The following is a 27,747-nucleotide window of genomic DNA, read 5'->3' as shown; positions in this document are numbered from 1 at the left end:
CTCTTGCCTGGAAAATCCCATGGACGGAGGAGCCTGGTGGGCTGCCGTCTATGGGGTCGTACAGAGTCGGGCACAACGGAAGTGACTTAGCAGCAGCAGCAGCAGCAGCAGCAGCAACACCTGGTTTCACCGCACGCTGCTTTGTTTCATTTCCCACCAGTTGAAGGTTTGGGACAACACTGAGTCCAGCGACCCCACCAACGCCACCCTTCCAGCCACACTTCCTCACTTCAGGTCTCTGTGTCACATGCTGGCAATTCTCACAGCATTTGCAAACTTTGCTACAGCAGTTAACAGACAACAGTAATTTTAAAAAATAAAAATATTCAGTGTATTTCCCAAAAGAATGTCATATATTTTACTAAACCTTCAAAGGATAATTCCTAACTTACATGAGCTATTCTGAAGGACAGAAAAGAAAGCTAACAAACTCATTTTATAAAGCCAGTATAATTTTGATACACAAACTAGACAAAACTAGTACAAAAAAGGAAAATTATAGCCTAATCTCACTTTTGAACACATACAAAAATCCCAAATAAATATTTGCAGATACAATTCATGTACTTGATATCTCATAACCAGGTAGGGTTTATTTCAAGAATGATAAAATACTGTTCAACATTTAAAAATATATCAATGTAATACGTCATATTAGAAGTTTAAATGTCAAAACCACATAATCGTCTCAACAGATACACAAAAAGCCTTAAGGTCAACATCCATTCATAATTTTTTTTTTTTAATTTTAAAAACCTCTTTAGTAAACTAGGAATACAAGAACACTGTATTAACCTGAAAAGGCATTTCCACAAAAGCCTGCAGCAATCGTTCATGAAACACCAAAACCATTCTTCTTAAATTCAAAAAGACAAAAGTACCTGCCATCCCCTGTTGTAGTCACTGACAGGAGTTCTAGCCAGTGGAGCCAGATCAAGAAAAAAAAAATGAAGCACTCGGATTGGAAGAGACAAAATAACCATCATTTGCAGTTAATACAACAGCTTACATAGAAAACTTAAAAAGAGCCTGCAGGCAATCAGAACAAACAGGACAGGACAGCAAGACTGTCGGATTAAAAAAACGACTTAAGAGACCCGGCAGCACTCCTACTGTGCCGGCAATGATTAGAAATTTTAATTTCAAAAAAACATTCACAGTGAAAACATAAAGAAAGGTACCTAAAAATAAATGCAGCAAAAGCTATGTATGGGCTTTTTAATGAATACTAAAAAGCACAGGAGACAGAGATAAATAATAAAATACATATACCATATTCATGGACAGGAAAATTCAATGCACTGAGATACTAAGTCTTCCTCCAAATTAATCTACAAATTTAATGTGTCTCTAATCAAAATCCCATCATAATTTTTCATGGACTTAAACTGATTCTGAAATGTACTGATAAAGACTAAAGTGAAAGTCGCCCAGTCATGTCTGACCGACTTTGTGACCCCTTGGACTACACAGTCCATGGGATTCTCCAGGCCAGAATACTGGAGCAGGTAGCCTTTCTCTTCTCCAGGGGATCTTCCCAAACCAGGAACTGAACCCAGGTCTCCCGCATTGCAGGCAGATTCTTTACCAGCTGAGCCACCAGGGAAGCCAGATCAAGAGTAAGGGTCTAAGAACAGCCGAGGGTATTTACCAAAGAAACAGGAGGAGGAACCAGACCTACCAGATATAAAGAGACAGGCCAAAGTAACAGTATTTACAACAATTTATAAATGAATTTGGAACAGAGATAAACAAACGCACGAATGAAACGAAATAATACCAGAAGTGTTCCCCACCATACAAGGTGCCTCAATACGGCTGAAGGGGCACTCTGCAACAAGTGGCGGTGGGGCAACTGGCCTTCCATTCTGAAAACCACCCTTCTCTCCCACACCGCATTCTTTTAAAAACTTAAGATTCCCTCAGAAGAAAACACACAAAATCTTTATGACATTGGAGTCCAAATGCATTTTTAATAGAAACAGATTATAAAAAGACTGAAAAACTGTACTACATGAAAATTTTTTAAAGTGCTAGTTGTGAACATGAATATATCAAGTTACATGTTGCTGTTTAGTTGCTAAGTCGTGCCCAACTCTTTGCGACACTATGGACTGTAGCCCACCAGGCTCTGTCCATGAGATTCTCCAGACAAGGGTACTGCAGTGGGGTGCCTTTCCTTCTCCAGAGGATCTTCCCGACCCAGGGATCCAACGTCTCCTACCACTGGCAGGTGTCTTCCTCACCGCTGAGCCACCGTGTTCAAAATTCTTATTTAAATCAAATTTGATTTGACTGTATGTGTTTAAATCACATGCGCTGCATTATAAATTCCCTTTGTTTGAATAAATGTTATAGTAAAAACATAAGGTAATAACATAGGAAAATACTTTGAGGTAATCAATTTTGCAATAACATGATACATAGGAAATTATCATGCTTAAAATAGTGTCTCAAATTTCTCAATAAAGGCTTTAAAATTGTATCTTAAAGAAAATAAAAAAAATAATTTTAAAAAGATGTCATAAAATAGGAGAAGATATTTGCAAGAAATTAGCATTCAAAGGTTAGGATGTGCAGAACCAGAAACTGCCGTCTGCCGCTGATGGGCACGGAGGTCAGCACAGGCTTCCAGTCCGTACAGAAGAGCCACCCACCTGGCAATAGGGGACAAGGCCGAGGAGGTGGCACCTGAGTGACGACATGACCCCAATTCTCATTATGACTCCTGGGAAACCGGCACGTGCCGATAAGAGACTCACTGCGGCATTTTGTGTACCGGAGAAACCCGGAAAATGCCACAATGCTGTAGATTCACGGATTAAGAATTCTCATCTAGCTCTGCACAGAGCAACACTGATACATCTTAAAATGCAGAGTGCTGATGGGTTTATTTTCCCCAAAAAAAATTCAATGAAGTTATTTGCCCCATGATATCATTTTGGAAATGTTTAAACTCACAAAACAATATGAGAAACTGTCATTGCATCCTGCATCTGAGACATGAGGATGAAGCCTGGGCTGGATACAGCAAACACCCAGCAAAGGAGGGACAGCGGGAGGCCTGGGGCGGGGCGGGGCTGGCACTCGCTCTGATGCGTATCTGCGTTTATGTATTTACAGGACGCAACTGTGCTCTCATCTGTTCTTTCTGGGTGGTGGGTAAATGGGTCTTTGTTATATAATCTTTTTTTCTTCCTTTTTTTTATGACCAAAATAAAGGTTTTAAAGACATTCAAAACACAAACACATCTCTTGGCTCTGTCTCCAGGCTAGACCTTCCCCCACAGCATCACGCCTTTTCCCAGCTGCTTACGGGACCTGTACACCTGACCTCCCACACACGGGACTGTCCGAAGTGCGCTCCGTGTCTCCTGACCCCTCCCGCGCCTCTCACGCGCTCCTTCCACGAGTGGGATCAGCACGCACACACGCGTCTGCCTGAAACTTTTCAATCAGGCTCCCCATTTCCCAACAACGTGGGGAGAAAAAAAAAAAAGGTAGAGAAACCTTCCTTTCTTCAAACAAACAAGTGAATTCTGCACAGAAGCTCAAATACTGATAAATGAGATTCAGCAGGCCACCCTGGTGAAACGGGACAGGACAACCTGCCTCTCTCTCTAGGCTGGGACAAGGCCCCTGGAAAGTAAAGATTCCTGGGATGCAAAATAAAATCACAGCTCCATTCTCCAGGTTCCCAGCCAGCTCTCCGGCCACCCTCTGCCTGGGGTGTGATGACCACACATCAGGGCTTGCCTCCCCTCTGCGCCCACAGAGCCAGGAAGCCCTGCTCTGGCATCTCTACACAGCCACGCACGTATACGAGCTCCACCTTCTCTCCCTGGAAGGCACCCTGCACCTTGAACTTCCACCGTGGGAGCAAAGCCTCTGTAACCAGGAACACAGTTCAGTTCCCCAGGCTGGGAGAAGCAGCCCACCAGCTCCCCAAGGTACCTGAGGCCTGCTCTCCACCTGTCCCACCACGCTCCCTGCAACCCAAACACCTCGCGCTGCCTCCCAGCTTCTCTACCTCTTGCAACAAATTCAGCCGGTGACGTAACTCTTCCTTGCTGCCCATCTCCTTGACAGTTTTCTCTCTAGTTCCTGCCACTGCTGTTCTGACAGCACCGACCTGAGAGCTTCTGGACGGAAATCCTGCTAATAGCTGACTTCAATGCCCCTCTCTACTGGTGACGGCAGGTCAGTGAGGCAGCCAACTGCACACTGCTGACAACCTTATTAAAGCAAAAGGCGCAAGCTCAGCCTCTTGGAGCTGCAGCACTTAAGGTAAAAGCTAAGCTGCTCTGAAAAGTCAGCAAGCCCAGTTCCAATATATCAATCCAGCAGGCAATGGTCCAATTCTGTTGTTGCTTAGTCATTCAGTCCTGTCCCACTTTTCACGACCCCACAGACTGTAACTTTCCAGGCTCCTCTGTCCATGGGATTCTCCAGACAAGAATACTGGACTGGGTGGCCATTTCCTCCTCCAGGGGATCTTCCCGACCCAGGGATCAAACCCGTGTCTCCTGCATTGGCAAGGCGGATTCTTTAGCGCTGAGCCACCAGGGAAGCCCTGAACTGAACCGCGTCCCCTCAAAATTCCTGTGTGGAAGCCCCAACCCCAGTGTGACTGTATCTGGAGGCAGGATGTCTCAGTAAGTAACACAGGGTAAATGAGGTCACAAGGGTGGGGCCTCAATTCCATGGGACCGGTGTCCTTATGTGAAAGGGACACCAGAGGTCTCCCTCTCAGCCATTCACAGAAAAAAACGGCCACGTGAGGACACGGTCAGCGGCACCACCCGCAAGCGGAGGAGAGCGACCTCACGGGAAACCAACCCAGACGCGCCCAGGTCTGGGATTTCAGAGCCGCCCCATGCGATCCATTTAACTTCTGCTGTCAAGACATCCAGTCTGTGGTGTTCAGTTACGGCAGCCCTGGCAAACGAATACATCAAATCATGAATTTAGATGAGGATGCGGCAGACCCATGATGCCAATTGTCAGGGACGTCCCATCACGGAAATCAGGTACTGAGACCTAGAAAACCAAACTCATGATCAGTAATCCAGCAAGGACGGACCTGGAGTGAGGTGAGTTAGGCCTTCTCAAGGAATCTGGGAGCACTTTCTGGTGGCGTGAATACTCATCTCCGCCACAAAGGCCTTAGTCTCCCTCGAACGATACTCGTGACGAAGCCCCTTCCCCCCAGCTCTGCAGGGCTGTCCACGCTAGCGCCAGAGCCTGCGACTCAAACGTCCTGAGCCCACAACCGCTGACCATTTCTAAGAGCACAACTTACCTGACAAGGGGCCACATTTAGGAGAACCTCACTCCTGCCTGACATAACCTGACTCTTCGGTCAACAGTCTCCAAATAATAACCCAGCAGTTACACAGTTTCAGAGAAGAATTCTGCCCTGGAGATGATGACCATGCGTAAAGAGTGGGCAGGGGCACGCTGGCCAAAAGGTAAGGACGTTTCTTCCCCTAGCGTGCTCTACCGACTAAAACAGAACAGGACTAAAACAGAACAGGACGCTGCCAAACACAGTAAAACAGTCACTGAGCCTCTCAGTTTAAAAAAAAAAAAAGTCCTTCAATAAAGGGAACAATGTAACACAACAGATAATCCACCAAAGTGCTAAATTAGTAAAACTATACTTACTTAAAATTACAAATTAACCTTAAGGAACAGGCACACCTCTTGCAAGCAGCTCAGACATGTATGACCTAACGGACTGTGTGACTCTATTTGGAGACAGGCTGTCTCAGGAAGTAACACAGGCCAAATGAGGGCAACAAGGTCGTAAGGGCTACATTTAGGAGGCAACCACCCAAGCTGAAAAGTGAAAAGAAAGTGAAGTCGCTCAGTCGTGACCAACTTTTTGCAACCCTATGGACTGTGTAGCCCACCAGGCTCGTCCATCCATGGGATTCTCCCGGCATGAATAATGGAGTGGATGGCCATCCCCTTCTCCAGGGGATCTTCCTGACCCAGGGATCGAACCTGGGCCTCCCGCACTGCAGGCAGGCTCTTTACCGTCTGCACCACCAGGGAAGCCCACCCAAGCTGAAACGTCACTGACTGTGACAAAGGACTGTATCACTAGAAAAGCAGAGGGCTGGGGTGTATGCTGGGGGTTGGGTGGGTGGCATGAGAACTAGGTGCCAGCCGTGGCCAACAGCAACTCTCGGCAGCCAGATGAGTAACTCCCCAGGAACCAGAACGACCTTCTACAAGGAGATGGCAAGGAAATTAACACACCTTGAAAACCAGAATCAGAATGCTTACAACAGTTATGAGAAACACAACCCTTTATAAACCAAGGGCGGAGCTTTACTTACATGAAGGGATAATGAACTGTGGCTCTGTGTTGCCTGCGTAGCCAAGCTTGGTATACCTAAAAGCACAAAGTCATCAACACAGGTTTAGATAATAATACTCTCCTCTGTGTTCCAGTAATGTCTTTTATTATGAGCTCTCCAAGTCCTAAAATATCAAGACTCAAAATACCCCCATGAAATTAAAAATAAAAATCTTGTGGTGACTAAGAATCAAACACTAAGTTCAGATATGCAAGCAGTTAACAAAAAGGTAAAAAACATGCTTGTCTCTACTGGAAAAACTGTTGCACACATATATTCATACATACGTTACATCTGTGTATCCCTAATGATTTTTAAGGTGCTTTCATACTCTTTTAACCTTTACAAGAATCCTACAAAGGAAGTAAATATTGTCCCCGTTTGGCAGGTGAGAAAATGCGAGGCACAGGGAAGTTAACTGAGCTGCCCAAAGCCAAATAGCCAGTGAACGGAAAAGAGAACCCACATCTCGACATGCGGGCTCTAATTCTAGAGCTGCCTCTCAGCAAAGTGTACTTACTTCACAAACTTCGTGAACTTTTAGGGGGCTCAGGAAATTATATAATTTTCTTAAAATGTCATGGCATATGTCTAGAAAAGCTACTGCCACCTCCTGAGAATATCTGACAGAAGCGTCTCTTTATCATCTCGGTGCAGAGCGAGCCCACTTTCTGTCAAGATGCTCTGTATGATGGATTCCAAAAGTCTTAACGAAAATGAATGCCAAAATACTACTATCTGTTCCAAAAGCACTTGCTAATCTCCTAAATATATTTAAAAAAAAGAAAAAAATACCAAAGTGGGGAGGGGGACCACCACTCGGAACCATCTGCTGGAAATGCAACCCTGGAAACACTCCTGAGCGCCCCCTTCTCAGCAGGCCCCCAGCCCCGAGGGGTCAGGTCCAGAAAGGAGGCTTCATTCCTCAGTAATGCTTACAATGAACAGAAACACTTCCTAGCTGCTCTGAAAGTCACTTTATTAATTCATCTTATTTTATGAATTATTTCAAGATGCTTGATACCCAATTTTTTAATGTACTTTTATTCATTTATTTATTTGAAAAGTGTCAGTCGCTCAGTCATGTCTGACTCTGTGCAACCCCATGGACTGCACAGCCTGCCAGGCTCCTCTGTCCACGGGACTCTCCAGGCAAGAACACTGGAGTGGGTGGCCATTCCCTTCTCCAGGGGATCTTCCCGACCCAGGCACCGAACCTGAGTCTCCTGCACTGAAGACAGATTCTTGACCGTGCGAGCCACCAGGAAAGCGTTCATCTGGTTAGCAGGTTGTTTGGGCTGCGCCGGGTCTTCGGCGCTGCGGGAGGGCCCTCCAGCTGCAGTGAGCAGGGGCAGCCCTCTCTGCCAGGGTGCAGGCTTCTGCCGCAGCGGCTTCTCCTGCTGCAGAGCATGGCCTCAGCAGCTGCAGCTCTCACGCTTAGCTGCCCTGCAGCCTGTGCGATCTTCCCGGACCAGGGATCAAACCTGCGTCCTCTGCTTTGGCAGGCAGATTCCCATCCACTGTCCCACCAGGGTAGTCCTAAATTTTCTATGTGATTAAATCACTCCACATCTTAATAAACTAATGTTATGTTTTTTCAATATATATTAACCATCTGCTAATTTTACTTTTTTTGAGCACACAGTAAATGAACAAGGTTTATGAAGACAAAAAAAAGCAAGTCAACCCCACTTAAATCACGCCTGACTGCTCAGTCTCCAAGGATCTAAGGTCCTGGTACCATTAGGAGGTGGGGCAGGGCCTGGCCCTGAGACCCATCAGGTCAGTTCCTAAAAGGCAAGACCCATCTGCGGGCACTCCCAGGTTCTATTCAAGGACACAAGACAAGTGAACATGCAAGACCTCCACTCCAGGGCTTGCCAGACCCACAAGGAACATCCAGACCCAACCCAGGGGGCAAGGACTTACTGAAAAGAAGGCAATATATACTGAGCTTCAAAAATCCCAGGCCATCCTCAACTGAACCATTTTTCTAGAAGTATATTCCAACTAACAAATATAAATAAACTAAATGATTGACCCAAGGCTAAAGAAGCCTCGAGAAGCTAACAAGCAGGCCGGGAATCACTGAAATCCCTACACCCAAGTCTGTGCTTTCAACAGGTTACATGGCCCACTGACCCCAGGCCTTCCCAAAATTATACACCTTGTACATAAATAAGTCTGCCTTCCCACATGGATTAGAGTGTGAGTTGCAGGATGACCAGGACAGGGTCCTTTTTCTGGACTGTCTCCCACCCCTGCTATAGCCCTGACAAGTAGCAGACACTCCATAAACATCTGCTGAATGACTTCTCACCAGGTGTAAGAAGCGGTGACCACTGTCAAACTTCTGGGGAAGGAATCAGCATTTGAAATGGCAGGGCAGGGGGCGGTGCTAACAGTCAGAAAAACTGTTGGAACCAGAGAAGACCAAGTTCAGTGCAGCTGCTCAGTCATGTCCAACCCTTTGCAGCCCCATGGACTGCAGCGCACCAGGCCTCCCTGTCCATCACCAACTCCCGGAGTTTACTCAAACCCATGTCCATTGAGTTGGTGATGCCATCCAACCATCTCATCCTCTGTCATCCCCTTCTGCTCCTGCCTTCAATCTTTCCCAGCATCAGGGTCTTTCCTAATAAATCAACTCTTCAGATCAGGTGGCCAAAGTACTGGAGTTTCAGCTTCAGCATCAGTCCTTCCAATGAATATTCAGGACTGATTTCCTATAGAATGGACTGACTGGTTGGATCTCCTTGCAGTTCAAGGGACTCTCAAGAGTCTTCTCCAACACCACAGTTCAAAAGCATCAATTCTTTGGTGCTCAGCTTTCTTTATGGTCCAACTCTCACATCCATACATGATGGTAGAGAAGTCAAGAGATACCGGAGCAACAAGCAAATTTGGCCTTGGAGTACAATATTAAGCAAGGCAAAGGCTAACAGAGTTTTGCCAAGAGAATACATTGGTCATAGCAAACACCCTCCTCCAACAACACAAGAGACAACTCTACATATGGACATCACCAGATAGTCAATACCGAAATCAGACTGATTTTATTCTTTGCAACCAAAGATGGAGAAACTCTGTACAGTCAGCAAAACCAAGACCGGGAGGTGACTGGGGCTCAGATCATGAACTCCTTATTGCCAAATTCAGATTTAAATTGAAGAAACGAGGGAAAACCACTAGGCCATGCAGGTATGACCTAAATCAAATCCCTTATGATTACACGGTGGAAGTGAGAAATAGATTTGAGGGACTAGATCTGATAGACAGAGTGCCTGATGAACTAAGGACAGAGCTTTATAACACTGTACAGGAGGCAGTCATCAAAACCATTCCCAAGAAAAAGAAAAGCCAAAAAGCAAAATGGCTGTAAGGAGGCCTTACAAATAGCTGAGAAAAGAAGAGAAGCAAAAGGCAAAGGAGAAGAGGAACGATATACCTATTTTCATGCAGAGTTCCAAAGAATAGCAAGGAGAGGTAAGAAAGCCTTCCTCAGTGATTAATGCAAACAAATAGAGGGAAACAATAGAATGGAAAGTCTAGAGATCTCTTCAAGAAAGCTAGGTACCAAGGGAACATTTCATGCAAAGTTAGGCTCAATAAAGGACAGAAACGCTATGGACCTAACAGAAGCAGAAGATATTAAGAAGAGGTGGCAAGAATACACAGAAGAAATATACAAAAAAGATCTTCATGACCCAGATAACCATGATGGTGTGATCACTCACCTAGAGCCAGACATCCTGGAATTCGAAGTCAAGTGGGCCTTAGGAAGCATCACTGTGAACAAAGCTAGTAGAGGTGATGGAATTCCAGTTGAGCTATTTCAAACCCTAAAAGATGATGCTGTGAAAGTGCTGCACTCAGTATGCCAGTAAATTTGAAAAACTCAGCAGTGGCCACAGGATTGGAAAAGGTTAGCTTTCATTCCAATCCAAACAATGTTCAAACTACCGCACAGTTCCACTCATCTCACACTAGCAAAGAAATGCACAAAATTCTCCAAGCAAGGCTTCAACAGTACATGAACTGAGAACTTCCAGATGTGCAAGCTGGATTGAGAAAAGGCAGAGGAACCAAAGATCAAATTGCCAACATATGTTGGATTATAGAAAAAGCAAGAGAATTCCAGAAAAACATCTACTTCTGCTTTACGGACAACTAGCTAACATCTTTGACTGTGTGGATCACAACAAACTATGGGAAATTCTTAAAGAGATGGAAATATCAGACCACCTTCCCTGCCTCCTGAGAAATCTGTATGCAGGTCAAGAAGCAACAGTTAGAACCGGACAGGGAACAGCAGACTGGTTCCAAACTGGGAAAGGAGTACATCAAGGCTGTATATCATCACCCTGTTTATTTAACTTATATGCAAAGAAGACCAAAGACATTGCTTAATATATTAGACATTGTCTAATGAAGACAAAGACATTGTTTAATCTCTCCTTTACACTTGTATGTGTGTAACAGGGTCATTTCAGAAACCAACCAAGCTTGAAACAAATACAGCTGACTCTCATAAACACAGGTTTGAACTGGGCAGGTCCACTTACAGGTGGATTTATTTTCAATAAATATACATAGAAGATCGTGTGCAAGACCTGTGTTCAAGTGGAGAGCCTATCCTTGCACAGCATAAGATGACTGGAATTTAATATAAACTTAATAATGTGTTAGTTTTCTTACCCCTTGTGTTACTCCAAGGAGTCACATTATTGTACAGCATGACTGTCCCTCCACCCCCAGTAACTGGAGAACCTGCAGATGGGGCTATCACTACAGGCGAGTGGCGGTGTTTAAAATGCAACAGTGTTTCCAACTCTATAGGAATAGGGCTGTAATACTGTTTGCCATAAAAATTCTGTAAGGATTCATTCCCCAGTGTAGAGGCTGGGCTACCAAGAAATTGTAACAGCAATTAATTACACCTGGCTTCCATCACACTCTGCCTCCATGTTATCAATGCATGAACCACACTCTAAATAAATCTGAATTTCTTTACGTTTCATTACCTTTTCATTTTTGATGTCTACTGTTAACAACACTGTTTTAAGTAATATAATATTGATGTAGGGACTGACAGATGATTCAACTTACGTACAGATGATGTAAACTTCGCAGTGTCGATAAATACAGTACACGACTGACTATGAAGAAAGCTGAGCACCAAAGAATTGATGCTTTTGAATTGTGGTGCTGGAGAAGACTCTTGAGAGTCCCTTGGGCAGGAAGGAAATCCAACCAGTCCATCCTAAAGGAAATCAGTCCTGAAAATTCATTGGAAGGACTGAACCTGAAACTCCAATACGTTGGCCACCTGATGGGAAGAACTGACTCACTGGAAAAGACCCTGATGCTGGGAAAGATTGAAGGCAGGAGGAAAAGAGGACGACAGAGGATGAGATGGTTGGATGGCATCACCAACTCGATGGGCATGAGTTTGAGCAAGCTCTGGGAGTTGGCGATGGACAGGGAGGCCTAGCGTGCTGCAGTCCATGGGGTCACAAAGAGTCGGATGTAACTGAACTGAACTAAACTGAAGGCTTCTGGTCAGCAGAAGACTATTAGTAGTTAAGTTTTGGGAGAGTCAAAAGTTACATGTAAATTTACAACTGTGCTGGGGTCGGTGCCCCTAACCGCAATGTTGTCCAAGCGTCAGCTGTACAGAAAAATACTAACATTTATTAAAATTAGGTGCTAAGTATCACTCATGTCTGTTATATTACTTTTTATATTTCTGAAAGGCAACAGAGTGTACTGGACTGGTTCAGGCCATGCGCTCTGGCACCAGACTGCCTGAGCTCAAACCCCAGCTCTCTCATTCGCCAAACGGGTCTCTCTGTGCCTCAGTTTCTCCATCTGTAAAAGCGGTGTCATAACGCAGGCCACCACTTCCTAGGGGTGGTGAGCTAATGCATTAAAAGTGTAAACAGAAAGAGAACACGCGTGACAGCAGGGCTCTCTATATTTTTCATCTGCCTACTACTACTTCTATGTGTGACTCAGTTCAGTTCAGTCGCTCAGTCGTGTCCAACACGTTGCAACCCCATGGACTGCAGCACGCCAGGCCTCCCTGTCCATCACCAACTCCCGGAGCTGGCTCAAACTCATGTCCATCGAGTCGGTGATGCCATCCAACCCTCTCATCCTCTGTCCTCCCCTTCTCCTCCCGCCTTCAATCTTTCCCAGAATCAGGGTCTTTTCCAATGAATCAGTTCTTCCCATTAGGGGGCCACAGAATTGGAGTTTCCTCTTCAGCATCAGTCCCTCCAATGAATATTCAGGATTGATTTCCTTTAGGATGGACTGAAATACTTCCTAAATTAAATTAAAAAAAAAAAAGTTTCCAAAGCCGTTACGCTCATGTGTCCCAAACCACAGCGCTCAGTCTTTCTGCTGTGCCCACTCTGAACACCACAGACACGCTCAAGTGTGAAGTGGAGGAGATAAAATGCACCACCAGTGACATGAAAGATGCCAAGTGTCCTTCAACAACTGCGTCTCATTCCCATCTCCAAGCTGTGTGTCCTGAAATCGTGAACAGCAGCCCACCGTGGCCAAAGGTCGGGCTGGACAAATGGACACGGCCGTTTAGGAGCCCACAGCTCTAACATTCCACCCTCTACGGATGATGCCGCCACTGCGTGCCTCCCGGCAACAGTTGCCAGGGTGTTCAGGGTCTGAAGTCACTGCGCTGAGATGGCACAGCCCTCACAGGAGGCCTCTGTCACAGAGTCACATGGGTACCGGGCGGCAGTAACATGCTGCAAGCAATGATCTCCAAAACCAACACGAAGAGACCATTAACAGGTGCGGGGACTAACCACTATGAGGTCTTCCCTCCTCACCTTCCCGGCAAAACCAAAACCTTTATTTAAAAAAAACAACACTGCCAAGAGCACAAATTACTCAGATCCCTTTACGGTACTTCAACATCTTTATAAACTCTTCTGTGCTAATTTTGACACAGCATCAAACACAGTTGAGGTTTTCTTACTTTGAACACTCACAATGTAAGGAACATCTTATAAGATTTTTTAAGAGACCTTCAAATTTTAAATTTCAACAAAATCTTCATCAACGCAGGTCCATGTGGAACCTCAATGAGACCCTATTCAATAGAATGTCTGTACATGTAACTAACACATGGTCCTTGTACAGTTCTCTCCTAGAAGGACAACCCAGTGTCGGACTGGCATGCCCCGTTAGAGATGATCTGACAACAGTCCAGCTTCACAAAAACCATCGAACAGAGCACAACTCTTAAAATAGGGAAGGTGTTCTAGACACCATCATGCAAAGATACATCCCAACCAGCCTGCTAGCTAGAAGCTATGTAGTAGGCGCATATGAGGATATGGCGGGGGGTGGGGGGCGCGGGGAGGGAAGCACGGTCCTGGTCCTCAAAATGCTCCCCAAAATGCTCACCCGTTAGACGCAGACATAGAAAACACACTTACGACGGTCAAAGGGGAGAGGGAAAGGAGGATAAATCAGGAGCTTGGGATTCACAGACACACACGACTATGCACGAAACAGTAACAGCAAGGTCCTACTGTACAGCATGGGGAACTGTATTCAACATCTTGCAATAATCTACAACAGAACAGAATCTGAAAAACAACATGTGTGTAACCGAATCACTTTGCTGTACACAAGAAACTAACACAACATCGTAAATCAACTATGCTCTGCACGCTCAGTCGCGTCCGGCTCTGCAACCCCGTGGACTGTAGCCCTCCAGGCTCCTCTATCCATGGGACTCTCCAGGCAGGAATACTTCAGTGGGTTGCCATTTCCTTCTCCAGGGGATCTTCCTGACCCACGGATCGAACCCAAGTCTCTCGCATCTCCTGCTTCGGCAGGCAGGTTCTTCACCACTACCGCCACCTGAGAAGCCCTATATTTCAATTTTAAAAAAGAAAAATGTCATGTAAAAATAAATGAATTTTTTAAAAACCATGCCATAAACGATGAGAATTAAGTTTTTTAAAAAAAGGTCACCTGTCAGAAACACGACTTCGATTGTGCTTCTCACAGTAGCATGGCCTACATTATCTGGCAGGTGAGTTTCAGATTATCTGGGAAGGCTTCTGGAAAGAAAGTACCAACCCTGACTGACCAGATCACCTGGGAAGCTTCCGAAAAATGCAGATTCCCAGGGCCTGTCCCAGAGCCACAGAGAAGGCACCTGGATTTTTGTATTTTAAACATCCCCATCCTTCCTCCCCACCACCCTCAGCCACGGGTCTGAAGAGCAACCAGGGCAGGAATCACTGACTCAACTATGTATTATTACACACAGTCATCTCTGCATTTTTATAAAATGCAAGCTCCCCAGCCTCATGCCCACATCCTAGCAAAAAAAGAGACAAGAATCAGCAACTTCCCTACCAGTAACAAGTAAGACTATATGCTGGATGGAGAGATGCTATTCAAAACAGCAACAACACAGAATAACATTACCCCTGAGAATAAGACATGTGATGGGAAGAACACTCCATATACAAGGAGACAGAGACAGACCTCACTCACATAGGAAGAGTCAACAGGTTTAAAAGGAGAATCACATATTATCACTAAACTCACCTATAAATTTAATGTGAAACCATTCAAAATCTGGGCCAATACTGAAGAAGGTTGTAGTAAATTTTACTCTGAAAATTACACTTAACTTTACAATTAAAAAGTTGAAGTCTCATTATAAGGAAAAGTTTCATCTTATTTATCAATACTGTAAATGCATACACCATTTTATCCAAACAGTTTTAAATGCATATAAACTAATGTCCAAATAGCACATTTCTAGGAATTTACCCCATTGAAGCACTCTTACATGTATAAAAAGAAATGCACAAAAAATGTCCTCTACAGCAGTATAACAGGAAAACAACAACAAAAACTGGAAACACTCAAATGCCATCAACAGAGGATAAATTAAATAAATATATTGCAATCATTCAATAAAATGCTACACAATCACCAAAAATGAAGCAGACATGTTACTGGTCATATATAAATATACTTCGAAAATAGTTGGCCCAAAAAACGAATCGGTCAACAGACAAATCGAAGAGGAAATTAAAAAAATACCTTGAGACAAATGACAAGGAAAGCACAGTCTCCCACAACCTGTGGGATGCAGCGAAAGAGGTTCTTAGGGGGAGGCTCACAGTGAGAACAGCTGCAAGGCAGCACGCACTCACACCGCAGGGAGTTAAACAGGGCCCGCAGTGCCGGGTTCAAAGCACAGCCCTAGCTCTGGGACTTCAGGAAGTGAAGGAATCCCTCCAGCTTCTGCTTCTTCATTAGTGCAAGGTAATAACAAGCCCTGGTATTGCCGTTTAGCTGCTCAGTCACGTCTGACTCTCCGTGACCCCATACCCTGTAGCCCACCAGGCCCTCTGTCCCTGGGATTTCCCAGGCAGGAATACTGGAGCCAGCCGCCATTCCCTTCTCCACAGATCATCCTGACTCGGGGACTAAACCGGCATCTCCTGCACTGCAGGTGGATTCTTTACCACTGAGCCCCCAGGGAAGCCCAGTATCAGTCCCTACCTCAGCGCTAAATATGACTGACCGTTTCTAGAAAATATCTCCTAATCCAAAAAGTAAAAGGATCTCATAGTCAATAATTTCATTCGACTGCTGAATTATTTAACATATAGTCACCAACTGTATTTCTTCCATGAACTGCCCGTAGATAAGTTTTCTATTGGACTTTTGGTATCATCAATTTGTGTAAACTTTTACACACTGAGGGCTCCCTGGTGGCTCAGACGGTAAAGTGTCTGCCTGCAACGTGGAAGACCTGGGTTCAATCCCTGGGTGGGAAGATCCCCTGGAGAAAGGGAATGGCAACCCACTCCAGTATTCCTGCCTGGAGAATCCCATGGACAGAGGAACCTGGTGGGTTACAGGCCAAGCAGTCACAAAGAGTCGGACACGACTGAGCGACTTCACCTTACACACTGAGGATATAATGTTTGCTCACATATATTACTAATTTTTCTGAATTTGTGGTTTACCTGCAATTATACATTTTCTGAAAGATAATCATTTAAATAATTTAGATGATCAAATCTACCAATTATTTTCCTGAACAATTTCCTTTGCAGTTTCTACTTTGAAAGTCTCTCCCTACACTCATCTCCCTTCCAGTTCTGTCAACATCCGATATACCCATACATGAAGAGATACAGCAGTCAGATTTCCCCAAGCATGTGTACATGGAGAATTAAGATTGACAACTTTCACATTAAAAGGCTTTGTTTAATGTTTATCGGAAAACCATCTTCCCAAAGGAAGCAGCCAAGCATCAATCTCAAAACACATAAACCCTGCTTACAGACAGCAGTCCTCCCAAACACAGAGCCACCTTCGAGCACCCCGGACCCGAAGCCTCTTCTCATTCGGAAACCTGAATAGACCAAAGATATAGAAACAGAGCCAAGGGCTGCATAACGCAGGACCGAGAGACAACTCCGCCTGCTAACCCAGTACGTTCTTGCACTTCAAACTTGCAAACATGCTCACAAGGTGCCTTGAGAAGTCTCGCTCCCACTCCGACACCCACCCACCCATTTCGCCTTCCATTCTATTCTCGTGTAGCCTCCAATGTCCCTGTCTGCAAACACAACACATCCTTATTCGCCCCGAACATTTTAAAACGTCCTTGTGCAAAGCTTCTTCCTCTCCCCGCGTTACAGGCCCCTCTCCGCACAGCAGTGACTGCCTGCAGTGAGGAGGGCTGACCTGCCCAGTGTCAGCTCAATGCACTCACACACATTCCTCCCACAGCCCTGCGTCTAGAGCAGAAGGTGAGTGTCAGCTCCACCGACTGATGTTTGAAAGCGGAAATGTCACATCTTAAAACAGCGTTTTTAAAACTGTATCCAGGACGGAGGCTCTTTTGTGTGAGACTCCTTATGAGGTCCAGTCTCAAACCCCTAATTCAACCAGAATAGCCCTACCCACTCCTAAGATGTTCTGTTTAAAAAAAAAAGTGACTACATTGCCTCAGAGCATGACTTTGATAAAACTAAAATTGTTCCCAGATCTTAATGCTGGTGTTCTAGATAATACACACTCCACACACTGTATACTGCAAAAATTAATATATAATCATAATCAAGTTCTTCAAATATTCCTTGGGTTGTCATATAGAAAATGGTAGTTTCTGTTTACAGGACACAGTTAAATATGTAAGTTCAAACTGATTATTTTATCTAAATCCAATACTCTTCGTTTTTCTTTTTCTCTATTTGGTCTGTAAATTTTACATTACCCAATATATACGCCCACTTCTTCTACGTGCTAAGCTGCTTCAGTCATGTCCGACTCTTTGTGACCCCAGGGACTGTACCCGCCAGGCTCCTCCGTCCATGGGACTCTGCAGGCAGGAACACTGCAGTGGGTTGCTGTGCCCTCCTCCAGGGGATCTTCCCGACCCAGGGATGGAACCCACATCTCTCACGTCTCCCGCATCGGCAGGCAGGTTCTTTACCACAAGCACCACCTTTGCTCCATGTCTGGTAAATGTAATATCGTGACCTGTGGCCTCTTTATGGGTTTGGGGCATTATCAAGTGAATTCTGACTTCCAGGGTAAAACAGTAGACTAAACACGTGATCTCATTTCACTCTGTCCCGAAGCCCCACTAAAATCCAAACAAAATGATTCTTTCTAAGACGAAGAAACCACAACAACAGGGAGAAAAGAAGAGGTGGCACCTGCAGGAATCGGGCCCTGGACAGCTGAGGACCAGCCTAACTGCCCTGGGGACATCTGAAAACCGGCCCCACACCCCGGGGACCCTGAAGAAAGGCCCCACGATGGGCGGCTGCACAGGGCCCTGTGGATCCAGGACTGAAGGGCCCAAAACACGGGCCAAGATGAGCGTGCCCCCCACCCCGCACCAGCAGGGGCTGCCCTTCCCCGACCCCCGAGTCCCCACAAGCTGACTCTGGGCGTGCAAAGCGAGACTCGGAGCGTGAAGCAAGGTCACCTGCCTGGGCGAGTCCGGGAACGGCTCTGAGAATTACCCGACTGAACACAGAAAACCCTGACAGCTGAGACGTGCTCCCTGTCCCCAACCCAGCTCCCACAACACAGACCCGGCCCTCCAGGCAGAGGGTCAGCACTGTACTCTCTGGGGAAACCGACCAGCTCAACAGGCAAGACCCGAAGACCATTAAGACAGAAGCTATTCCAACAACAATCCACCTGTGGTGGTGAGGGTGGCGGCTTAGTAGCCAAGTTGTGTCAAACTCTTGCGACCCCATGGACTGCAGCCCGCCAGGCTCCTCTGTCCTTGGGATTCTCCAGGCAAGAAGACTGGAGTGGGCTGCCATTTCCTTCTCCAGGGGATCTTCTCAACCCAGGGACTGAACCCAGTCTCCTGAATTGGAAAGGCAGACGATTTACTGAGCTATTTACTGAGGGAAGCCACCTGTATCACCCGCCAGATCTACAGACCTGATCTACGCCATAAGGCAGGGCTTCCCTGGTGGTGCAGTGGATAAGATCCTGCCTGCCAATGCAGGGGACACGGGTTAGATACCTGGCCCGGGAAGATCCCACAAGCTGTGGAGCAACTAAAACCTGTGTGCCATGACTACTGAGCACACGCACTCAGTGCTGAGAGCCGGTGCTCCGCAACGAGAGGCCACAAGAAGCCCTCGCACCGCAACCAGAGAGCAGCCCCCAGAGCAGCGAAGACCCAGCACAGCCAAAAATAAAGACACAAACCTTTAATTAATTAAAAAATAAGGCAGCAGTAACTTTCACAAAACAAGAAGAAATAAACAAGAAACACACTAAAGACAGGAACACCTAAGACATCATTCTCAGTTAAAGACGAGTAAGTGGACCCTGATGCTGGGGAAGAGCGAAGGCGGGAGGAGAAGGGGACGGCAGAGGATGAGATGGCTGGATGGCATCACCGATTCTATGGACTTAGGTTTGAGCAAGCTCCGGGAGTTGGTAACGGACAGGGAGGAGGGCGTGCTGCAGTCCATGGGGTTGCAAAGAGTCGGACACAGCTGAGCTACTGAACTGAGGTGGACAAAAATAAGCAGAAGGCCTCAACAACATCATCAATAAGATAGCTCATACAGATATACTCAGAACTCAGAACACATCAACAGGGAATATACCTCTTCTGAAGTACATAGAGAACAGTCACAAAACTGCCCGTATCTGAGGCTCAGTGAAGTCTAAAGAACAGAATATAAATAGCACTCTGACCATAATGTAATTAAACTAGAATCAAAAACAAAATTTGAAAAGGCCCTTTTACTTGAAAATTTTCAAACGTACTGGTATAGGAATACTGAGTTAAGAGGGAAATTCAAAAGAAAAACGCAGAAATTTCTTGAAAATGGTAACGATAAACTATACCCAAATCCCAGTAAGGGCCACACACAGCTAAAGACAGCAGAGCTGGGCGCTCTCCCGGCGGCCCAGTGCTAACGGTTCGCCTTCCAACGCAGGGGGTGCGGGCTCCATGGCCTGGTCTGGAAGCTAAGATCCTACAAACCCCCCAGCCAAAACACCAAGATGAGAAACAGACACAATCCTGTAACAAATTCAACACTTTAGAAAATGGTTCACATCCAGAATAAATCTTAAAGACTTAACAGCCAAATCTTCACAGCATCAAATGCCTTTTCAATACACAGGGAAAATTAAAATGAATTTAATATCCAACTCAAAACAAAGAAAAGGAAAGCAGAGGAGATAAAAGTAGAAATAAATGAATCAAAAAAAAACAGAAAAATAACAGAATCTGTGAACCCCAAAGCTTATCCTTAAAAAATAAAAAAAAGACCCACAACACAGCCGTATTATTAGCTAAGCCCTGAGGAAAAACGGGTGAAGACAGGACAGATAAATTTGAGTGACAAGGGGAAAATATAACCATTAAAACTGAGATTTTTGAAAATCATGGCTAGTCTATACATAAATTTGAAAAATTTAGAAAAAACAGAATTGTTTTTAGACAAATACAACATAATCAAAATTGATTCGACTCAAGATGGGGCATCTAACCAGCCTCAGAAGAACTACAAAGAGGAGCAGTGAAATTCTACCAAGTCCTTAAAACTCAGATAATCCCAAAATTACTTAAACTACCCCAGAGCACAGAAAAAGAAAGAAAACTTCTTCCTTTGTTTCAGGAAGACAGTGTAACACTGACCCCACACTCTGACAAAGAACTCACCAGAAAACTAAGCTATAATGCATGCTAAGTTCCAAAGGGAAAACCTAAATAAAGTATTAACAGAGCCGACCTACACATCAAAAAATAAGGCATCATGGTCAAGGAGGGATTCTTACAAAACGCAGGAGTGCTTCAACATCAAGAAATCCACTATGTGAACTAAGAAAGAAGACCGCACATCCCATTTACGATAAACACATCGTGTAACACGCAACACGCATTCGTGCTTTAACATTCCGAAACACAGCAGTTGAGAGACACTTCCTAACATATTTGGATAGCTTTCTTAACATGTATTTGTACAGGTGTACATATACACACAAACAGCAGCCCAAAAGCCTGCATCTTACTTATTGTACAAACACCAGAAACGACCCCACTAAAATAAGAACGAAAGGATAACGCGCGCCATCTCCACTCCCAGTTAACGCTGTTCGGAGGCAAAGGCCACTGCAGCGTGTCAGAGGGAGCAGAGCTGCTAAAAATGGGAAGGAAGAACAACCTCTCTAAGCCCGTGACAAAATTCTCTATCTGGAAAACCCTAAAGATGAAGGGAAAAAATTCACTCAAACAATAAGAATCATTTAGTATTTTAGTAAAGAAGCAGATAAAATGAACGCCTTTAATATAGTGAAGAAAAACAGAAAACAGAATGGAAGAGAAAACGTCATCCACAATAACCAAAAAGAAAATCACGTAACTGGGTGACTAACAAGAAAGCTACCTGAGGTAAACACAATATTCCTACAAGGCACAAAACAGATTTGCACTGACAGAGAGAATACACCATATTCTCTGATGGGAACACAGTGTCAGAAATACAATAGCCCTCACTAACATACGAGTGTAACGCAACCCAAGTCAAAATACCATCAGCAGTTTCCCCCGGAACGAAAAGAAACTGCATGTAAAGTCCATCTGGAGAAATAATAAGGAAGACTAGACCGGAAAACACTTTTTACAAAATGAGGGGGAGAAACTTGCCCGGTGCTCCAGTGCTTAGGCTGTGTGCTCACACAGCAAGGGGCCTGGGCTTGATTCCTGTTCAGGGACCAGCCCACATGCTCCAACTGACCCCAAGGGAAGCAACTAAGACCCAGCACAGCCAAATATTTTTTTTCATATGAGGTGAATACATGTATATGTATATGTACGGTTAAGTCCCTTCACTGTTCACCTGAAACTACAGCAACATGGTTAACTGGCTATACCTCCACACAAAATAAAAAGTTCAAAAAAAAAAAAAAAGACTACAAAGTCCAAACGATATTATCTGACAATAATAATTTTTTACAGTGAACACAGTGATTTATTTCTCTGGATGATTTACTATCAAATAAAGTAAGAGTCATTTATACTCTTAAAAATGAGGTGGCTGGGACACCAACCTCATCAGATATGAAGTCATAAGCCTCAGGAGTTAAACTCAGTGATGCTGCCATATAAGCAGACAGGTTCAGACACCCAAAACGAATCCAGAAATAAACAACAGCATAGACAAATGCAGTACGCAATGAAAGCAGTGCTTTGTTACACTTTTTGTTTTTCATAAATGAGGCTGAGATAAACGGAGCAGCCAGAAGGAAAGAAGACAGAATTGGCTCCGACAAGGTCCATTCCTCATACCCCATCCCAGGATAAATTTCAAGTGGAACAGAGATTTATATAAAATCCGGGAATGGGGAGGGGGAACACCCATCTTAACTATAATTCAAAATCCAGCAACAATAAGGGAAAGATAAATAAACCTACTGCTTTAAAAAAAAAAAAATCTTCGTATGGCAAAAGACAAGTGAAACATAGGGAAAATGTATTTGCAACTTGTATCACAAAGGCCTGATGCCTCTGTATGCAGGAAAGAGGCCTCAGACTGCTCTCCCTACCAAGGTGAAGGTGAAGGTGAAGGTTTGCTTGAAAGTTTGGCTTCTAAAAAGCCTCTTGATGAAAGTGAAAGAGGAGAGTGAAAAAGTTGGCTTAAAACTCAACATTCAGAAAACGAAGATCATGGCATCTGGTCCCATCACTTCATGGGAAATAGATGGGGCAACAGTGGAAACAGTGTCAGACTATTTTGGGGTGCTCCAAAATCACTGCAGATGGTGACTGCAGCCATGAAATTAAAAGACGCTTACTCCTTGGAAGGAAAGTTATGACCAACCTAGATAGCATATTCAAAAGCAGAGACGTTACTTTGCCAACAAAGGTCTGTCTAGTCAAGGCTATGGTTTTTCCAGTGGTCATGTATGGATGTGAGAGTTGGACTGTGAAGAAAGCTGAGCACCAAAGAATTGATGCTTTTGAACTGCGGTGTTGGAGAAGACTCTTGAGAGTCCCTTGGACTGCAAGGAGATCCAACCAGTCCATCCTAAAGGAGACCAGTCCCGGGTGTTCACTGGAAGGACTGATGCTAAAGCTGAAACTCCAATACTTTGGCCACCTCATGGGAAGAGCTGACTCATTGGAAAAGACCCTGAGGCTGGGAAGGATTGGGGGCAGGCGGAGAAGGGGATGACAGAGGATGAGATGGCTGGATGGCATCACCGACTCGATGGACATGAGTTTGAGTGAACTCAGGGAGTTGGTGATGGACAGGGAGGCCTGGCGTGCTGCGATTCATGGGGTTGCAGAGTCGGACACGACTGAGCGACTGAACTGAGCTTGGCCTCGGGCTGGCATCTGGGAACTTAAGATTTCTGAAGATTTCCCACCATGCCCCAAATACAGCGGATACTGAACACCTGCTTTCCTCTGGGGCTAGAATTTTGGTTTGTGCCAGGCAGAAGGTGCCACGACCAGCCCCCCAAGAGAAACTCTGGGCACTGAGCGTCTAATGAGCTTCCGCAGTGAACAGGGTCTCACACACGTCACACCGGATGTCGGTGACTCCACTGAGAAAGGACTCAGGATGCCTGCAGCTGGCTCCCTCAGACTCCGCCCCACGCGCCTTTCTCCTTGGCTGTTTTTGCGCTTACCTTTTCACTGTCATCCTGGGATTGTTCTCAGCCAATCTCTGAACCTGGCAGTGGCCTGTGAGACCCTCAACACACCCTAATCCACAAAGAGCTTCCGAAACTAAAGCAGCAAAAGGCCGAAGGCCTGCAGAAAAACGGGCTAGAGAAACGAAGACAGAAAACGGAAATGCAGAGGCCACTTCATCACGTGGAAGGACGCTCGTCTTCCCACATAATAAGAAATTCAAATTAAAATGATATCATTTCCCACCTTCCAGATTGGTTAAAAAATTTAAAAAAAAAAACTTCTTTAATTACACAATTACAGAGATGCGTCTGTAAGAAGACATAAGCACTGTCACATGTCGCTGGGGAAGACACACACTCCGGGGTGGGATCTGACACGATCCAGCAAAAGTACCTTATGACTCAGAAGTCCCACTTCTAGAAACCTGTCTCAGAGATGCTCCAGGAAAAAAAAAGTGAAAAAAGACAAGTGCACAGCACTGACTCCACTGCAGTCTTTGATAAAAACAAAATGCTCAAAAATTGATGGGGACATGTCTCAAGATGACCAGAAACAGCCTGAATGGGGCTTCTACTCTGGACAGCTAAAGCACAGAAACAAGGGATGGCAGTGAGGAGTCATGAATCATCGAATGTAGTAAGAACCACATAAGGAACTCCGAAAATCATAACCCATACAGATGATAAGTAAAAGAGAGTTACTGGAAAGGGCACCTGTTTTGTAAAAATGTTAACTAAAAAATGTAGATAATACACGAGTTTAAAAGACACACACAGTTTTGCAATCGCTGTAATCATTAGTTAGAACAAGAATACCGCCAATGGACACTAAAACTAATGTGTAAAAACTTTTAAGGCAGAACAAGGTATTTACACAATCTCCTAACCTTTCTCCACAAAAGACGTGAATTACAAAGGAGAAAACGGTGACCACAGAGTGAGAAATCTAGTGGACGGCACTGTATCCAATGATCCAAGTGAACTTCATCAACTGCCTTAAGCCCCTGATAAGAGGAGTTAAGTTCTAGGGAGATGGCAGACTGCACAGAGATGATATTAGCAACACTGTATTGTTATATACTTGAAAGTTGCCAAGACAAGTGGATCTCAGATTACAAGAAAAGGGTATTTACAAAGACAGGATGGAGGTGTAAGTAATGGAATATGACAATCTTTCCGCAATATACAAACACACCAAATCAACACGTTGTAACCTTAAACTTATGCAATGTAATATGTCAATTACTTCTCAATAAAGCTGGCTGTGGGGAGGGGGCGGGGAGCTTCTGATTTGATGCACTGAGAAGCTCTGGCATAACTTCTCTGGTACCCCTGACAAAAACGCACACCCTGTGTCTACGTAAGGAAACACCAGACGAGTGTAAACCGAGCAGCATTACCCGTAACAACTGGCTGCCAAAAATACCACCATCCTGAAAGACTAGAAAAAGGCTAAGGAGCTGGCCCAGGGAAACGAGACTAAAAAGACATGGTGAGAAGCAAACACAGTGCACGGTGCTGGATGAGAGCGGAGAGCTGAGCGTCCAGAGGCACAGAGAGACCACTCATGGCATCCAGACTGCAGAGCAGGCAACACTCCAGCATGAACGCTAGTTTCTGGTTCTGACCACTGGTCTGTGAATGGATGTTCTCATTAAGGATATACTGCAGCTCCCTGGTGTAAACAGCAGGATGGCTGCAACTCACGAACAGTTCAGAAAGATAGTAACGTATGAAGTATACAGAGAACAATAAAGCAAATGTTAGTAGTTAGAATGCTGGATGGAGACTATACGGCATTTTTTTGGTACTCTTCTTGCAGCTTTTTAGTAGATTTGAACTTTCTCAAAATAAGTTTAAAGAATACAAAAATCTCCAGAACTACAAGTTCAGTTAAGAAAAGGGAGGCTATTCTCTGAACACTCTGGAGCCCAGTAACTCACTTAAGTGGACGAAGCTTCATCTTTGGAGCAGGCAGAGCTGTGGTCCATGTCACCCCACCCCCAAGAACACGTGTGCTCACCAAGCTGGTCTCAGGGTTTACTACATGAGGCCAGGCTCCCAGGATGAAATTTATTTGCTATTTTTAAAAAGCACCATTGAGTATACTGTCTACTCAATCATAAATGCCCACTATCAGTGTGAATCTTTTAGAATTTAGTACTAGAGAAAGCTCTTTCACCTGAGAAACAGGTATTTCTCTTCTTCCCTGATGACAGGAATTACATAACTGACGATGACTCTCTCATAATCTTGTCATACAGGAAGGCCAAGCTTGAGACCAAACCAGCTGCACTATGGGCCTACAGTTTAAGGTGATTTTCCAGGCCTGTTCTTTTCTTCGGTCCTAGTTATATTTATCTGCATTTTATCCCTTTTTATCCCATTGTGAGTTAAAGGTCAATCCAAAGTCACTTGGCTCTGCAAGTGAAATATAAGAAGCAGTAATACGCTTAAATAAACTTGGGCTCTTCCAGGCTCCTCCTCCTGGCCACACACTGGACACTGGAAATTCCTGACTGACCATCACCGTTCCCACAAAAGACTATGTCCATGTGAAACCCACTGGCAGGATCCCTGGCCACTATTTCTAGTCCTGACACAACGCCTACAACAGCCTGAAGACGATACATAACTTGGGGCCAGAAGACAAAGATATCCTGAACTTATACTGCCACGTGAGATACCACCTACCTCAGGCGGTCATAACTGAGCACCACACTTTTGATATTTATAGCAAGAATGATGAGTAAGGCTCCCAGCTTCCTAATATTAAAGGTATGACAAACCCTGTGGGCACATTTTGTTGCTTCTACCAAGAAATACTTTGTCTTTCAACAGTTTTATAAGACCCAAACCACAAAACCTCACGTACAAATGTGGGGATGAAAGATTCTTTGACCAGCTGCCTTCTCTCCTGACACAACCAGACCTCAGGTGGGTGTGGGGTGAATACCAGATGGTGGGAGAAGGAGATGCATAAGGAAGCCAGTATTTGGGGGGGAGGGGGGGTGTTCCTATCAACACTGCTTTTGGCTCAGGTTCTGGGTAGCAAAACAACTACTGAAATAAAGAGCCCCAAAACTTCTGGTACAATGTGTATCTCTGAAAGGAAAATTAATACATGCAAAGAAGCAGTTTTTTCCAGCTTGTAACCACTCCTTTTTCTGCAGCAAAAGGAAAGAACAATCCGTAGGAGATGGACTGTAGCAAATTAAGGAAGACACCCCCACAAGGTTGTCAAGGAAACTAAACCAAGTGCGTTTCTCTACAGAGAAGAATCAAGGCTACGGTGAACGCGCCATGGAATATTCTGTGGCAAAAAATGACTAAAATCCCCTCTTGAAAAATCTTTTTAAGAGGCTAAACTTACTTCTAGGCTATTTTATTAAGCACTTCACCTACAGTGCAAGCAGGCAAGCTTGACTTTCTAAACCAAAACCTAAATGGATTCAGCGAGCACCTTCCTAAAAATGATCCGAGCCTGGGCCACTGGAAAGGACCGGGAGATTTCCGAAGGGTCTCTTCGGCATATCTCAACATCAAAAGAAGCAATCACGGCCCACAAGTAACGGGCTGGGGGCGGGGGGGCAGACATAGAAACTATACTACCACCAACAGCCTTTCCCACATTTTAGATTTTTCTGTTTTTCAAAATGGAGCCTTTTTAAACATTTTTAAGTGCAAAGGCAACTCTAGGCAAACTAAAGCAAGACCTTAGCCTGACTGAACCATTCAATATTGGAAGAGGACAGAGTAGGCTGCAAACACACGCGCGCGCGCGCACACACACACACACTTTTTTTAAAAGATGTCAACTTGGGAGACGGTTGTAAAAACCTCCCACAAGTAAGTGATAAAGAAGCCCTATCAGGGAGGAGAAATGGCATGCGCTTGGGGACCCAGGACGAGGGCCACTTTTGAAGAGAAGGCAGGGGCGCCGTGAGGCAGGCGGAAGGCGAGGGAACGGCAGCGGGGTGCGCAGCCCGCACCTCCGGGAGGCATATGGGTCCCGGGGAGCCCCGCCCGAGCGCAAGGAGGAGGCGGGGAAGCCACGTCTCTCTTCGGCTCCCTCCCCAGCAAGGTGAGTGAGTCGGGGGCCCCTGGACAGGTGAGGGCCGCGACCCGGGCCCGGGGCACCCCAGGTGAGACCAGGGGGCCGGGC

The 27,747-nt window shown here is 45.1% G+C and overlaps 1 protein-coding gene across 1 annotated transcript in view; it reads right to left on the bottom strand.

Moving 5' to 3' along the window:
- ACTR3B (actin related protein 3B) overlaps window positions 1–27,747 on the bottom strand; it is a 68,241-nt gene that overhangs the window by 40,346 nt on the left and 148 nt on the right. The window lies entirely within an intron of this gene.

The sequence above is a fragment of the Capricornis sumatraensis genome, chromosome 5 (genome assembly GCF_032405125.1).
Source record: "Capricornis sumatraensis isolate serow.1 chromosome 5, serow.2, whole genome shotgun sequence".
In the NCBI taxonomy this organism is placed as follows: domain Eukaryota; kingdom Metazoa; phylum Chordata; class Mammalia; order Artiodactyla; family Bovidae; genus Capricornis; species Capricornis sumatraensis.
The sequence above is the reverse complement of the archived record's forward strand: the minus strand, read 5'-3'. Positions and strand labels throughout refer to the sequence as shown.